The 17,216-nt window shown below is 46.7% G+C and overlaps 1 protein-coding gene across 2 annotated transcripts in view; it reads left to right on the top strand.

Annotated features, from left to right (window-relative positions):
- Positions 1 to 8,409: 8,409 nt before the first annotated feature.
- The window catches only part of Kiaa0040 (KIAA0040 ortholog), a 35,238-nt gene continuing 26,431 nt past the window's right edge, over positions 8,410 to 17,216 (top strand). For both annotated transcript variants that reach the window (XM_057769866.1, XM_057769865.1), the window contains exon 1: positions 8,410 to 8,736. The gene's annotated coding sequence lies outside the window, so the exon portion shown is untranslated. The remainder of the gene's footprint in view (positions 8,737 to 17,216) is intronic.

Genomic DNA, 17,216 nt, shown 5'->3' with positions numbered 1-17,216 from the left:
TGGCTTCGTAAGACCAGACTATAGGCAAGCCTGTAGGACATTTTCTTAGTTATTGATGAGGGAGGGCCCAGCCCATTGTGGGTTGTTCCATCCCTAGGCTGGTGGTCCTGGTTCTATATGAAAGCAGGCTGAGCAAGCCACGAGGAGCAAGCCAGTAAGCAGCACCCCTCCATGGCCTCTGCATCAGCTCCTGCCTCCAGGTTCCTACCCAGTTTGAGTTCCTACTTGTCTCCCATCAGAGGACTGTGATTCAGGATACATAAGCCAAATAAACTCTTTACTTCCAAAGTTATCATCATCATCATCATTGTATTTCATCACAGCAATAGTAACCTAAAACACCATCTTCTAGGTTTTTCAATACAGACTTGTGTTTTGCCCATCTTGAAGTAAATGTGATGAGAAGATAGACACATCCATCACGCTTTGGGGGAGGATACTCAGGACCCTATAAATATAGGAAATCTTTATTTCCTGGACATGTTTGGGGAACTTGAACTGAAAATTTGTTTGCAGACACCTTGAACCTCTCAGAGTTGTCTCATTCGCATTAATTTCATTTTAGTCTTAGGCATCGACCATTTTATCTATTGCACACACGATGAAACTGAGGTTTAGAGGGGTTAAATTTGTTCAGGGTCTCTTGTTAGTAGCAAAGTAACAGAATCCCAAGAAGAACAAGGCTCTTGCCTCTTAATTCAGGGCTCTTTCCTCTAGTGGCACCTCTGCTATGGGCCGGCCATGACAAAAGAGACAGCCGTGCCTAAAAGAGAAGGACATTCAGGAAGATTGCCCTCAAGCCAAGGAACCGCCCTCCAAGTTCTGAAGACCAGATGCCTGCTAACCAAGAGGTTCATAAAGGAAAATAGGTCACTTGGTACTTTGGTCCATACTAGGCTAGATTTGATAGACACACACACACAAACACAGCGAGAGAGGTGGGGGGAAGCAGAGAGAGAGAGAGACTAGAATCCATTTGGCAAAGGACCAGTGTTGTCGGTCTGTCCTCTTCCGGCCTGGGAGTCCCACTCATAATAACAACAGTGGCGGCGGCGGCAGCAGCAGGAAAAAGGTTTTATGAACATAAAAATAAACAAACTTTCTATTTTTATCAGGGCCACAGCTGCGGGAAAGTCATTCTTTGCTTTTAGCTGCAGCATTCCAAGGGAGCAGAGGCAAGAACGTGCCTGTGTGGCAGTGAGGGGGTCTGAAGAAAGTAGAGGCAATCATGCCGACAGCCAAATTTTCCATTGCTGAATCTCATTATATGCGAACCATAGAAACCAGCGTCCAGCCAGGGAGTCTCTGGAGTCTGCAGGTCTGGAAAAAACTGGAGCATGTCCATCAGGAAGCTAACGCTGCGACTACTCTCTGGCCATATATAGAAGTAATCTTTCACCCACGTTTTTAAGAGCTGCTAAAAACTGGGTTACTTAGTGGTTTCATTAGAGAAGTGGACAATATGTTTGTACATGTTTTCCCTCTTCGAGCTCTAGGTGGAACCTGTGTGAATCTCACAGGTACCTGGATCCAGCGTCTTCACACCTGAACGGTAAGATGCAGACACTTCAGATCCAGTCCTCACTGAGACATGAAGAATTCGAGAAAGGGTGAGGCTGAATGGAGATAGAGGCAACCTGGAGAAGTGGCTTCCTCTTTCTGTTTGCCTGGAAGCAGCTGGACGCTAGAGACGGGCATTCCAGTACTCCCACAGGGGAGGAGTCCTCCCTCGTCAATGGTCCATCCATCTGAGGGAATGTGGGCACCGTGTCTGGCTAAAGAAGAGACTTGTCATCTTGTCCTCTCTCCCTATCCCTGAACCACCTTCAGCTGTTTGCTTTTCCTACTTATATCCTTTCCATACTCGGTCCCAGCTTCCAGAGGTTTCTAAAGACAAAGATGTAGATCCAAAGGAATACTGAGGAAGAAAAGAAACGCATGCTTTGGGAATGCGTACAGCACCAAGTGCACAGATAGGGCTATCATACCTGTCCTTGTGCACAGGAGGAAACAAAAGCTTCCTAGATTCCACCCTGTGGCCAAGGGTCTCCATTCAATGACAACTATTTACCAAGCAACTTACCATTTGCCAGGTACTGTCCTGCCTACAGAGCTTACAGTCCAGGTAGGGGACATATAAACGGCCAGTCTCATTAGTGTGGGGCAGTTATATAGTAGACCAGCACAGAGCCTGTGGGAATACAAAGGACTTGCTTCTACCTCAGTCTCAAGGAACCCCCGAGATCATGGAGCTAGCACAGAGGCACAATAGAAGTCAGAATTTTTCCTGAAATATTCCCCATAAGGGTATATGGTAGGCTTCCAGTGTTAACATTGTAGTGTTACTATATAAGAATTTAGCAAGCTGGGCATGGTGAGTTGTGTCTGTAATCACAACACTTAGAGACTGGAGCAGGAGGATAGCTTCCAGCTCAGGTCAGCCTGAGTTACCGAGTGAAGCACTGTCTCAAAAACAGAAGGGAGAAAGGAAGGGGAAAAAAAAAAAAAAACAGAGAGAAGAGAGAAGGGAGGGAAGGACTTAGCCTTGGTGTTTCAAAGTGGACATCTACTGCCCAGTAACATTTATCATATTGCCTAATAACACATATTAAATAAGTCAATTGCGCCCAAATCTTAAAAGAAAGGGGTACCATAATTTATGTAAATGTGAGTTTCCACAACTAACAATGCAAATCCTAGAATTAGGGGCTTGGGAAGTCACACTGAATCCTCCCTTGAAGTGCAGCAGTCCCTCCACATCATCCTCCAGAGGCTCATTCAGTTTCTGGATGACAGTCTCAGCAGCAGGGACTCCTCACTGATCAAGGAACTTATAAGTGGTCATTACTTGGTCTTAAAGGCAGAAACTGGCGCAGGAAGCATAGCTCAGCCAGTGTCCCCAGGACCACGAGGCGAAAGGAGAGAACTGACTCCCACCTTTGTCCTTTGAGCTCCACCCAGGCTGTGGCATGACACACGATATACAAACATGCATACACACAAATACACAATGAACACCGAAGCTAGACTATATAATGTTCTTTCCATCCAGTGAAGTTTCAGAATTCAGTCTCTCTGCACTCAAATAAATGCTACAAAAAGCCACCAGGTTTACCGCCATTTTTTTTTTAGTAGTCAGTTCATTTTCAAAAATCTGGAGTGATATCAATTACCTACATAGAAATTCTAACTCCAATCTCCTTGAGAGACTATAATAACACATACTAAAATACTACGGTGGTTATTTGGGGTGGCGAAATTCTGGATAATGCTTTCCTTCATAGTTTGGAATCTTTCAGAGAGGCACAGGGGTGTCCTGCCAGGTATGTTCCGTCGCAACACCTTTGCTCATGTTCTACCCAGCCAGAGATCACTCACTCACTCACGGCACTCTCAAATTCTTTTGTACCTCCACATTTTGGTCAATCCACCTTCATTAAGAAAATTTCTTTGAGTGTTCCGGTCTTACTGCCATTAAATCCAAATTACAGAGTGTAGTCTTTCATTTTAAACAGTTTTCTACTGACACAAAGTACAGAACTTGACACAAAGAAAGCAATTCATCAACAGTCATTAAAACAGAAAGAACTCTCTCCTGTAACCTGGTAAATGAGGGCTCTCTCATCCTTGCGTGTTCTCTCTCTCTCTCTCTCTCTCTCTCTCTCTCTCTCTCTCTCTCTCTCTCTCCTGTAACCTGGTAAATGATGGCTCTCTCATCCTTGCGTGTTCTCTCTCTCTCTCTCTCTCTCTCTCTCTCCTGTAACCTAGTTAATGAGGGCTCTCTCATCCTTGCGTGTTCTCTCTTTCTCTCTCTCTCTCTTTCAAGCCCTTTCTTTTGCCTGTTATGAAAGAGCCACCCCCGGGGGACAGGAAGTTGGTTTGTGGCAACACTGATGCTCTGAGTCACTGAAGTAGTCAAGGAAGCAAATTTCAAAGCCATGGTTATTTCATGGGGCCTCGGGCAAGAGGCTCCAACAGTTTCAGCCTTCATGGAACTTTCTGCCAGAAGAATGAATGGGCTGGGCAGAGTAAGAAAGGGTTTCCCAGGGATCTGTTCAACAAAGTGACAAGAAATGTTCTACCTGCTCTATGGAGGCTTTGGGACCCCGTACAGTGGGCTCACTCAATAAATCAATAATTAAACCCATCCCCGCGAGAAGAGCAGGTGACAAAGGAAACCACAAAGAGGCCAAATAAGAACTCTGTGGGCTCTCCTGCTCTGATGTGCCCGCCACAAGAATGGAACCCAGATGCCCACTGTTTACTTTAACAAAGCCAAGGTGGAATCCAGCAAAGGGCTCTAGGCAGCAGGCTGCCAGTTCACAAAGGCAGGCCCTATCTCCATGAAACAGCTTTGAAAACAGCACTGGGGTTACTCTGAACTAGAGACTGAAAATGAAAACTGAGCCCTTTAGTGCCCAGAAATACAAAAACCTCCCTGCTGGAGACATGCTTGTACTCGGGGAGGTGCGGTAGAGAGCTGTTTCCTATGACATACGTGAACATTGAAGAAAGCATAGAGCACATGGAGCAGGGGCTTGGGGGACAGGTGGATTATTCGAAGAGAAAACCAAAAGTTTCCTTAACTCCCCCTCCACCACCAACGCTAAAATTTGGCACAATGGCAGTGAAGGCAAATTCTTGCCCAGCATCCACTTTGGATGACCTGCTAAGATATATTCCTGAGAAAAGTGTATTGTTAGTGCTTTTCTGCAGAGGAGCTTTCAAAATTAGAGACACTAACATTTGAATCTGATAATTTAGGAGGAAAGTCTGACAGGAATCTAATTGCAAGAGGTGTATATACACACTAATCAGTCTGAAGGCATACTCAAACTCTTTTCAGAAGCTGGGAGCCAAAATGAAAGAGTAACATGTTTTAACAAGTAAGACAGGCAAAAAGAGCAGTTCTATTGTCTGTATGAAGCCAAGGCTACTGACACCGTAAGATGGGGAGGGAGTGTATGGGTCGTCCATTGGCTCAAATCTGAGCACACAGAGGCCAGGACTCCTTTGGCTGCAAAGACCAAAGGTCCATACTGTGAGGCCACCTTGAGCTCCCAGCCACTTGGTGGACATCTCAGCTTTCCTAACCTCTCCATTACAGCTCTGCCATCCGCACGCCTGTCCATAGTTTTCTGGAATCCATGTACACTGCCAGTTTGGGCCACCTCTGGGAGATAATCCATTCTGCAAACTCATTACCCACTGCATGAAGCAGTATTTACAACGACTTGTCCTGAACTTGCCTTTCTCGGGCTTCTCAGATGCAGCTGCATCTTAAGATCTGAGGAACAAGTCTGCGCTCATCTTGCCCACACCGCTGACAGTTTCATCACTTCCTTCTAACACCCTCCGTCTGGCCAGCAACCCTTCTGCCTTCTTTTAATAGCATGCTCTCACCTCTACGGAGCCTGTTCAACTCATGGTCTGTCCTAGAGCCACACGGAACCAACCAAGGGTAGTTCTCTATGCAGACCAGCACAAAATAATAGACTGCCCCTAAACCACTGCGAAGTGTGGGTGCTTTTATTTCACTCTTTTTTGTATCCTGTTTCTGTCGCTTTTTGTAGATGACACTATTGTGTTGCAGTGTCAAAGCCTGGACATGCCCGAGCATCATACGTTGTTGCAGGCAAGAATGCACCAGTTTTAGGTGATAATAATGCAATAGTCCCGATTTAATATTTCTCACTCAGATGGAGACACCCCTCTTCTTGTTATCATTATACAGCACTGTTCTGGGTGGATGACTGTTGGAAAACCGTCTCCCACAGGTGGCTTGCGCAGATGAATCAGGGCTGGCCAACGCTGCCATTGACCTGACATAGGACATTGCCAAGAGAGAACAAGTGGAGTCAGTCTTCACCTTCAAAGCAGCTGAAATCCAATGTTTAATGTCCTCTTGGTTCCCACGACATCTGGAAGGGAGCTAACAGTTTTTGTCTGCAACGTCGTGATATGGAACCAGAGCTCATCAGGTGCTAAAGTCAGTGAGGGGTAGTCACCCACAACTGGGGGGGGGTGGGAGGGGTTAAATCTCCAGTCTTGGTTCACAAGTCTGCTGTTTTGGCCTTTTCTTTCTTAATTAGATGTGTTAATGCTCTGATTCATGCCACTTGGAGCCCACTAACTTCCTTACCATCTTCAAAAACCTATACCAAAAAAAACCCAAGAAAACTAATGAGGATTTTTAAAACCTGGAACAGCACTGTGGTTGCTTGGGGCCATTCATGAGTTCAAGTAAGAGTTGAGATTTCACTGCCAAAGGGGCGAAGCAGTAGGTGGACGCTCTGACTTACTTTCTCGTAAGGAATATGTCATCCATCCAAAATGAAAAGCTCCCGGCAGGATGTTTACTCCTTTGCCCGTGCCATGAATGTGTCTTCCTCGTGGTGTCAGCACCACAACAGACCCTGGAGCCTTGGAATTCAGTGACAGCACACCTGCCGTCTTGCCACAGATAGGTCCCCAATTTGTCTCTTTACTAGACTTGCCTCCCTGTGATCTAAGACAACAGTGAGATGCTGCCCTATAGAGGAGCATCTGGCTTTTCTACCATATCTTACTGTCATACTCACAAAGCTCATGCTGGCTTCCTCGGTTTTCGTTTTATTTATCTGAGTTATTGTTTTTGTTTTCCTGAAACGCAATGCGACTGTCAACTCAGCCTGAACCTGTCAATAAAGTTGTTCAGGAAAGCATTTTCCATTGTCTTCCCCTGCCCAGGAGGTGTCAAAGCAGACTTGCACATCAGCCATTCTCTCTTCTGGGGATGGGGGTGTTAGCTATGACCTTGGGGAAGAAGGTTACTGACAATCCTCGAAGGGAGGGTCAAATTACATCTCACACATGTAGGGTGTCAGACAAAATGATATACCGTTTAAAGTTGTAGGTCGTGGGGGAGTCTCAGCCTCCAAACACTAGGTTTTCACTTAAGGAATGTCATTCCCCAAGTCTGTCTTCCTCCAGCACCTTCTTCCATTAGACTCCAGACGGGGGCTTCAGATCTGACACACCAAGGAAGCCCTCCATCTTGGCATCTCGCCATCCCCCCCCACACTCGTTGTTGATGGAGTCCTGCTAAGTACCCTGTCTTCTTTCACAGCCTGACCTTCCCCTCCCCACCCACTCAACCATACTAACTCCTCTGAGACCATATAAGACCTCTGGGGCACTCTTCTGTTCTTATTCAAATCTGGATGGGTGCAGGGCACAATGGAACACACCCTTAATTCCAACACTCGAGAGGCATAGCCAGGCAGATCTTTGTGAGGCCAGCCTGGTCTGCAATGTGAGTTCCAGGCCAGCCAGGGCTATATTGTGAAACTTGATTTCAAACACACAACAACAAATCTAGATCAAGTTCTCTCTGCTGGGATTTCTGGGAAGAACTCTAATTAATCTGCCTTTGAAAGAAGACCCCAGGCAGGGCAGTGGTGGCAAAGGAATTTAATCCCAGGTGGATCTCTGTGAGTTCGAGGTCAGCCTGGTCTACAAGAGCTAGTTCCAGGACAGGCTCCAAAGCTACAGAGAAACCCTGTCTGGAGGGGGGAAAAAAACCCACCACAACCTAACTATTCTTGGCCTTTCTGGATGAATGCTGGGCCTTCTCTTCAGCCTGTCAACCCAGAGCCAGCTGACTTCTCTTAAGTAAACAGGAAGAACACTCTTGTTTCTCAGTTATGACCGGTTCACCAGTCATTTTAATTCAGGCACGCAAAGGCCAAAGGGAACCTATAGCCCAGGCACAGTCACTTGGAAGCAAGCACCAACTCTGCCCCTGCCACCTACAATCCAATGGGCAGAATCCCACGTTCTTATCGTGGTGAGATCTCCCAAGGTGATTCTGGGGAGGTTCCTAGACGCCCCCAGCCGCTTCTGCCATCACACCTTCCATCTTCCCTGGTGGCACTTTATTATCAGAGCCTTTACATTCACGGGCGGGGTTAGAACCAAGAGATCTGAATGTAAGCAGGAGAAGAACAAACGAAGTAAAAGGGGAGAAGTCCTGAGAACTTTTTGAAGTCTGTTGTCTCCGCCTTCTATGTTCCTAACGGCTTCAGGCGGCTCCTATCACTTTTCCTCAGTGTCTTCAGTCAGCAACCTAAGATTTTCCAGGCGATGATGCCTTGAAGCACACACACAAGGATACCTAGTGGGGATGAGGCACTGCAATCTGCTCTCCCTTAAGACGCTCCATCCCCTTTCCTAGAAGGTGGCCCCATCACTTCAGCAACACCGGGCTGTTGTTTTCCGGACTGGGAGTTTACACCCCACCTCCCTGCGAACACTGGGACAACTGTCAGCTCAAGGAGAGCACGGGCGGGGCGAAGGGGCAAAAGTACGTCACAGCGGGGCGGGGTAGGGGCACTGGCGGGGAGCCCAGGAGGAAGGGGACTGGGCTGTGGCTGTGGCATGTGCGCCCTAGTTTAAGGCGTGAGTTGGGCTGGGGAGAGGCAGGAGTCAGCCAGTCAGATTCAGGAAGTCGAGCCCCTGACCTCGGGAGCAGAGGTGGGAGCCGAGAAACCTCAGCAGGGAACACGGGGTGCTTTCCTCCACACCGCATGGGTGGCACCCACTGATCCGCAGTGCCGCCTCCCTCCCGGGACCTGGCAGGGGGAGGGAAGAGCTGGAGGAGGGACTGAGACCTCGCCCTTGTGCCCAAGTGACCCAGACAGCACCGGAGCAGGTCCAGGGTCCCACACGCAGGAAGTCCTCCCGTGGGTCCCAAAGGTGAGTTTCAAAACTTTCTATAGTGCTTTGTGCTGTTGTTTTCAGAATACATTTGGGAGCCGCCCCGCGTGTGGAAGGGGACTTCCCAGTCACTTCTGTCTGGAGAAGGGTGAAATCCGCCCGGGAGAGAAGTGAGATAAAGTGGTTATTTCTAAGAAGCCTCTTGCCAAGTTGCTTTGCTTTCTAACTTTGCTCCTTTCCGCCCCCGGCCTGCCACTTGGGCTCCCCTGGAGTCTGGGGTGGAGTTCTCAGCTCCAGCTGATACCAGCTGTGGGTAGGAGTTACTTGAAAAGGAGCAGATGGACACTGCCTCCACGGACAAAGTCAGTATTTGAGATGCTCCGAAAATCACACCGGTTTGGATTTTTCTTAATCACTCTAAGAGAAACTAATTTCAGCCAGGCTACGAAACTGACCAAACTGAAAATGCGGCCTGGAGCCAAGGGGTGGAGTGAGACCTGTGTGCTATTCTGAGTTTCCAGAGAATGTGTGTGACACAGATTTTTTTTTTCTGAACTTTCCTGACTCTCTAAATGGTTCTTGATCTTCTTCCCACCTGGGAAGGTAGACCCGTGAAGGTGGAGCAGAGCTCACAGCGGCCCTGATTCCCTGCCTGCCTTTGAAAGCGCTTTGTCGGAATGATTTGTGTAATAATGGTTAAGTAAATGATAGCCTGAAAGATAGCTGAGGTTTTGAACACCAGCCCTGCCTAACTAAAGGAAACCTGAAGCAGGGACCAGTGCTTGCCCTAATTTAACAGAGAACACCAGCCAGTCTGCCATGGGACCTGCAGGCCTGCTCGGCTATCTGCTCAGCACCTAAGGGTCTCGGAGCACCTGCGTTCCAAACTACCTGTGCTGCATCCTTAAGAGCCTGAAGGTCATCTAAGGAGCCTTCGTTGTGAAGTCCTGTTGGGGACCAAGAACAAGTCTTACAAGATACACGGGTGCATCGTGTCCTTAACCCTTTACAAAGTTGCAGAATCCTGCAACTGAAAGTCGCTGCTACCTTAAGCACAGTGTGCTACTTCTTGATTATTGTGGGTTTTCTAATGTAATGTTTAAAGTAAATCTTATTCCATAGGGTTATGTGTGAGTGGGAAAATTCCGCAAGATTCTCTCTCCTACCTTTGAACTAATTGAGATCTATCAACCACTTAGTCTGATGGGCCTTCCCTAGGCCCAGTGCCTCCCTTTTTCTGAAATTCTGCCTCCTCACCTTTACCCATAACACAGTTCTAGGAAAGAGGCCCATTACAAAACAAATGTTTCTCTGGCCTTCATTGTCAACATTCGGCCTACGGAATCAGGATCACGACACTCAGCAAGCTACCTTACTGGTTTTTATCATAGAGGAAGGACATCCCATCCATTCCTAAGCCTTACTGCACACCTCTGTGTGTTGGGCAATGAGCCACAGCTATGGAATCGAAGATGGTGATATAATACCAAGGAAGAGGTACTGTGGGCAAAGGAAAAAGCTTGCACAAAGCCAAAGGCAGGTGGGAGGAACAGCATGAGGGGATTAGATCTTCTACTGCCAAGAGTGAGATGTCTTTTTCCAGCCCTACTAAGCCATCATTAGGTAGTGGGGGAAAAAAAAAAAACCACCCTCAGATTTGTGTTTGAAGAAAGGGTTACTGGCCAGAGGAGGGCTGGCTTTGAAAGAAGAGAAGCAGGGGTCCTATATGAAGACATGAACAGGGGAGACTGATGAGTACAAGCTAGGAAGATAGCTCAGAGTCAGGCTTTTCTGAGATGTCTGACGGAGAAATTCTTAAAACCGTGAAATAATTCTGGACAAATGGCACCCAAGTATGACATACCCATTTGATTAAGTGAGTGAATCTCTAGGAATCATTACCTTATTATAAAGGAGATGGAGAAAACCTTAGTTAGGTTGTAAGATCTGCTATGCCTCTCCAGAATGTATAGCCACCTCTTTAGTTACCACACCTGTGTGAGAGACCTGTCTACATTAGAACGAAGAGAATGGCCAGGTAAGACTGATTCCAGACCCTTGCAGAGTTACTTTTAGATCTGAATGCCAGGACCCAGATCCAGACCTTATGCAACTTGCATAGAAATTTATGAAAGGAAGGGAGGAAGGGAAGGAGGGAGGGAGGGAGGGAAGGAGGGAGGGAGGGAGGGAGGGAGGGAGGGAGGGAGGGAGGGAGGGAGGGAGGGAGGAAAGAAAACTCCTTGGTGGAGCTGAGACAGATGTGTGTGCAGTGCCCGGCTTAACCACGTATCAACTGCCCTTGAACAAGTCTTTGACTCACTCTGCTTCATTTCCTTTGTATTTAAAACTGGGATAATTATTACTCACCAGGGCAATGGTTAGACTCAGAATCCAATTGAAAAAGTAAGTACATTTAACGTGCAACATAAATTTTAAGGCTCTATTAAATGTAAGGGCTTATTATTATGATCTCTTGAAGCTGCCTAAACCAGATGGGGTGTGCTGGCGCAGGACACAGCAACATCATGGGCTAGACTTGGTGTTCTTTTAATCACATGACGTATTTTAAGGTAGGAATGACAGAAGTCTCTGTCTTATCAGGGATGTGCGTTAGTGTAACCTCTCCTCATCCTTCTCCTTTTCTATGGCTCCACTAAACGGGCCAGAGGCCAAAGTAGAAATGTTGTGGGATATGTGGGCAAGCAGGTTGTTCACTTCACAAGAACGCCTGAGCCCTCGAGGGGCTAACAGTAGTCAGAATTCTGATAGGCCACTGGCCCACCCACCTTGCAGTTCAGTCAACCCACCGGTGACTCTTTTTTTCTAATCTTCATAAAGGTACCAGTCTAATAGGTGGTAGTTCTAAATCTGGACATCAGTTATAACTAAGGTATATTTGTGGCTTTCTCTCATCCCAACCAGTGAAGCCTGTATCCTGAAAAGATTCATGTGAATCTCATACTCCAACGTAGTAGAGTTTGAATATTATGCCAGCATCAAGACTTTTAAGTGAACAGGGGCTGTTTGTTGATGAAGAAAAGGAAGTAGATTCAGAGACTTCAGATGGAAAAAAAAACCTCTAGAGATAAAACAGCCCTGCCCTTTCACTTCAGAGATGAGCAAACTGGGGTTCAGAGAGGGGAAGTGAGTGCCATAGTCATACGACCAGTTTGTGGAGGGGCCACAAGCAAGCACCATTGCTTTCTTTCTGTTATGTGCAGTCCCATCAAAGACTGGTATCCCCTGGACATCTGTCCACAAGGACAAATGCAGTGCTCAAGTCTCAAGTGATGGCAGAGAGAAAATGAGACCATCACACATAAAGGCTGAGTCCTCTCGGAGTGACTTCTGGGGCAAACTCCAGATCTTGAAGAGACTCAGTTAGACCTCATCTTTTCTGACGAAACCCAGACTATGCCTGGCTCTTCCTTTTCTGAAACTTCAATCAGTAACTGTCCTTGGGAGTTCAGAAACACTGTTTAAGCAGGAAGACCACATACGGGGTGCCTTAAGTAACTAAAGCCTTTTCAGTGCTTGCTCAAATAACCATGAAAACTAGTCAAAGAGACCAGCAAGAAGTTCCCCTTCCTCTCCAGACACCAACGCATAATGCATTTGTTTGATGAGAAAGGCTTCAGGTGAACAACCAGAGCACATGACGGTGGTCATAGTTACAGTGAGAAATAAGGACAGTGACCAAGAGACCTCTTCCCTCTCTAAGCAGCAAGGGACAATCGACAGCAGACTCTGTAGGGCACAGGCCAGCTGAGGTGTTCTTCCCCAACGTTGTCCAGGGCTGTCTGTGGAGTAGACGTTCAGTGGAGGACAGAAGAGAGCTGAGTTCTAAAAGGAACACAAACCTGGGATTTCTTCGTTAGGGGAAGGTCTCAGGGGACCATGGCAGTGCTGAGGTTCCAGTCCTCATGTCTGACCAGGCACTTGCTCCCACTATTGTAAGCAAGCTACCCCTGGAATTTTTTTCTCTAAGAAAAAAATAAGCCATAACCTTTCCAAAATTTCTTGGCTTAAACTTGAAGAGAGTGCTTATAACCCACTCGAGACTTGCCCTCACTCTTAACTCTGCAACTTCCCCTCCACACAGTACTTTTCAGCTGAGTTCATTTTCTCTTCAACAAAATTCTCATTTCAAGATAAAGAGGTCTAAGGAAAGCCCACAACAAATTCCTTTTAGGGTTTTTTGTTTGGGGTTTTGTTTTTGGTACTAATAAAAGGAAGTTGGCAGAAGACAGACAAACATTTGAACACTCTGATAGGATGGCTGCATCTTAGAGAACTTTCATTCTTCAGATCATTCTAGCAGGGAAGAGGTCTGGGGTCATGGATACAGAGATGGGATAGAGGCGAGGCCTGAAGGCAGGGAGAGAGGCAGTGGGAACTGGGGGGTTCCACCACTGTTAGTCCAATGGAACACAATGACAGGAAGGACATGCTGTACATGAACTTAAATGACATGCGACAGTGGCAACTGTGAGTAAGGGAACTCAGCTGTCCGAGTCAGAGCATCCTTATTTTCTCCCCAACCCAAGTAAGACACCGAGTCTGTCTGTCTTCCTATGGTTCCCCATCGTTGACTGATCTATGAGCGGGACAAAGTACAGGCTTTCAATATCCTTTCCACCTGTGGTCCTTGGACACCCAGAGCCTTGGGTTAACCCTGTAAGCTTCAGCCAGCCACTCATACACACCAGCCTCAAACCACACAGGAAGTAGTTGTAGTCAATGTGACCTCCCCATGGAAACCAGAGTAAACAGTGTTCATCCACTCTTTCCCAGCTACCCCGAGCTTCTGTGTGCATACCAATCTCTCCATAGCTTCTTCAGGGGTCCTGTTAAGAATCTGAGGCCCTCAAAGATGACAGTCATCACTGCCCCCTACTCTCCAGATTGCCTGAAGAACACATCACAATATATTTTGGTTCTTCAGTATTACATTAGGGAGAAAGTTCTAAGTGAACGGAGAGAGCACCACTCTTAAATCTAGCCCTGCAGACTGACACCTTGGTTTCCATCCCCACCCCCAACCCCTCTGCCCCCACCCCACCCTTTGCGCTCTCCAGTTTCCACTCCTAACCTAAAACATTACCTGCTGCCTGAGGCCTGCAGTCTGCTGAGTAGTGGTTGCCAGTTTAGCACAGCGTGGCCTAGATGAAAGCCAGGCTGGTCACGAGGGTAACCCCCACCGTTGAGAAATGAAGCCTTCGCTGGGAAAGGAGACCTATTAGCCTACCACCTCCACCTAGACACAGCCTACTCAGAGACCTCCCGGCTTTCAAATTAAAAAGTTCAACTCTGCCCTGTGGGATATTTGGACCAAAGCCTTCTCTGGGTCAGGAAGAAAGCAATGCCCTGCCAGGTGGCACAACACACAAGCTGACTTGCAATGGCTGCATTCTTCTTGGCATAAGGATTATTTCACTGGCCTCTCAGAGGAAAGAGCCGGGATTTTAATTTACATGGATGGATGGCGCCACTTCCCCATGGAAAGAATCTCTCTCTTTCAGACTGTCTGGGCCAAGGGAGGAGATAGTCATGGGAGACACACCACACAGAAGGTCAGATGTTCCTGACTGACATTTTCCAGGAACAAGAGTTTAGTGTTTTGAAAAATACTGTTTTGTTTTGTTTTTTTTCAAGATGGAGCCCAAGAGTGAAGGGAAAATACTGTTGATGTGTGTGGCCATTAAACATCTGATATTGGTATGGGGTGAAAATTCAGAGATCTTTAACACTCTGTACTTTTCAAATGGTTAAAATGATAGTTGTGCCATCATTTGTTTTCAAGAAATTTTGTATCATTGCCTGTATCTTCTATTGCTATGAAATGAGCATTATGTAAAATTACCTGTGATAAACAGTTCAGTGGTAGTTAGTACCAAGCAACCACCATGCCTATCTACATACAAAATATTTGCACTGCCCCCAAATGAAACCATTAGGCAGTTCTTCTTGTCCGTTTATGCTCTTGTCTCTGACAATCACTTACCTATATTCTACCTCTATGGACTTACCTGTTGCAAGAATTTCACATCAATGGAACTGTGAAGCATACGACATTTAGTGACTGGCATTATTCACTTGGCATGTTCTTAAGATTCAGCTGTGTTGTGGCTTCTATTAACACTTTATTTCATTTATATCGCAATCTTATTTCATTATATATACACACCATCAGTTTATGAGCATTTGAGTTTCCGCCTTTCAGCTACCACGGGTAACACTGCTGGCAATAGGTACATACGAGGATTCCCTGGAACGCCTGTTTGTAGCTCTTTGGGTGTATGCCAGGGAGTAGAATTGTTGGAGCCTATGATAATTCTATGTTTAACTTTTTCAGGAATTGTCAAGCTGGTTTCCTTCTCTCCACATTTTTATCTACATATTTACAGAATTCACTGTGCTCCAAAGTCTGCCATAGTATATGGCATAACTTTCAACACCTGGTCTCTTATTTGTTGCCTTGGAACTTAAATTTTAACCAGAAATATTAAACCCCATTGCTTTAGAAATTTCTGAGTTGTATAGACTCCTACTTTATGGCTACATGGGCATAAGCACCTCAGCCAACAGGTATAGGAGGCAATAGCTTTATGGCTGGTCTAGAGTGTCCCCCAGAAGTAAGTCTCTCCAGACACATGGCACACACCTTTAATTCTAGAATTTAGAGATCCAAGCCTGGTGGTTCCCTCTCTATAAGTTTGAAGCCAGACTAATCTACCTAGTGAGTTCCAAACCAGCCAGAGCTATATAATGAAAAGCCTGTCTCCCCTACTTACCTCATGGACAGGGTGGGGACATGATGGTTGGGACAAGGTCCCTCTGTGTAGCCCTGGCTCTCCTAGAACTCACTCTGTAGACCAGGATATCCTCAAACTCACCTAGATCTACCTGCCTCTGGAGGGATGGGATTAAAGGCATATGCCATCATACCCTGTGAGTCTATCTTTAAATAATAATAATTAATAATAATAATAATAAACACTTAAGTCTCACCCATCTTTCCCAGGATCAGTGAGAGCTGGGTGTGTCACTTTCTCTTGACCTCTCAGAGAAAGGAAAATGGTGAAAACCCTTAGGAGCCGGGTTGTCTTGCCTCTGATGGCAAATGCCATCTCAACATGACTTGGGCAGCATTTTTTTAATGCACAAGCATCCCTTTGACACCTGTGTGTGTGACACTGCTAGAGGCTGTGGGCAATCTTCAAAACAAAACAAAACAGCCTCAGACTGCACCTGCGGGAACCTGCCATCCCAGAGCCTGCAATCACCCGCCCCTCTTCATCTAGGGCTGACAGAGGCATCTTCCCCGGGGAAGGGTGTCTCTGCTCCTGCTACCAGGTCTTCACTCTCTGGCCAGGTCAGGGTGCTGCCTCTCTGAAACTTCTGGCACCAGCTTCTTCATTGCTGCTGGGCTAGTTCCCCAGACGGCTAACCAGTTTATTTGACCCATACTTGCTGTTTGGTGCTGCAACAGTGAGCTCCACTTTCTCCAGGGCTTTCCTGCTCCACCTGGATCCCAGTCCACCCCATGACCCTAGCTTGCAGAGGCCTGCAAAGATGTATATCTAGATAGGGTGTCAGTGTCAAATGTGAGTGTCCTAGTCCCAGTGTTGGCCAACAACATCCTCACAGAGACACACTAAACTCCATTTTTTCATCTCCCCAAACGATAAGGTATTAGTCAATCCATTCATCAACAACAATGCATTTACAAACATCTTCATGTGCCACTACCAAACTGGACAGGAGATGCCCATAGGAAAGGCACAGAAATAGGCCAGCATGGAGCAGGGAAGAGATAAGAGCCACACCCACACCGTCAGGGGTGTAACCATCTTCCATGCCTTGTTATGGAGGCCATGTGGTGGTGAGAAGGACTTCAAATAGCATGATCCCTAGGTTATAAAGATTCCAGAAGAAAAATCAAGCTAGCAAATCTTCCTTATCTCACCCCTCCTGCTGGGAGCTGTACAAGAGTCAGTCTTTGCTACAGTTTTACATTCCTCCCTGGGTCTGAAATATGAAAGCCATCTTTCCATTGGCACACACAGGCGTCATCACTATGATCCCTTCTGTACACTCCAGCTCCCTGCCACCGGACCACAGCACGGACCACAGAACAAATCCTGCAGGGAAACAGAGGGGCAAAACTAGCATCCCCCACATTTGCCCCCGTTTTAACTAGAGTGCATGTATTTAACTTATCTGATGGTTCCAACAATCCCAGGACACAGGATCTGTCCGTAGTCTCTTTTTATAGCTGAAAAACATGGCCAGGGGCAGGGATGGGTGTCAATGATTTCCATGTTCAGATAACCAGAGTTGGGGTAGGCAGGACTGACCCAGGCTGTCCCCTCTGAAAGAGAAACTCAGGTCATGTTGGATCAAGATCACAATCATGACAGGCATTCTGCTAACTGGAGAGCTGGAAGTGAGACCACAGAAATCCCCTTCACTGGACACACCCATCTTACACACTTCCCATCCCTCAGCTCTCACCC

Source organism: Chionomys nivalis, chromosome 5 (genome assembly GCF_950005125.1).
Source record: "Chionomys nivalis chromosome 5, mChiNiv1.1, whole genome shotgun sequence".
NCBI lineage: Eukaryota > Metazoa > Chordata > Mammalia > Rodentia > Cricetidae > Chionomys > Chionomys nivalis.
Note: the sequence above shows the minus strand (reverse complement) of the source record. Positions and strands in the feature narration are given on the sequence as shown.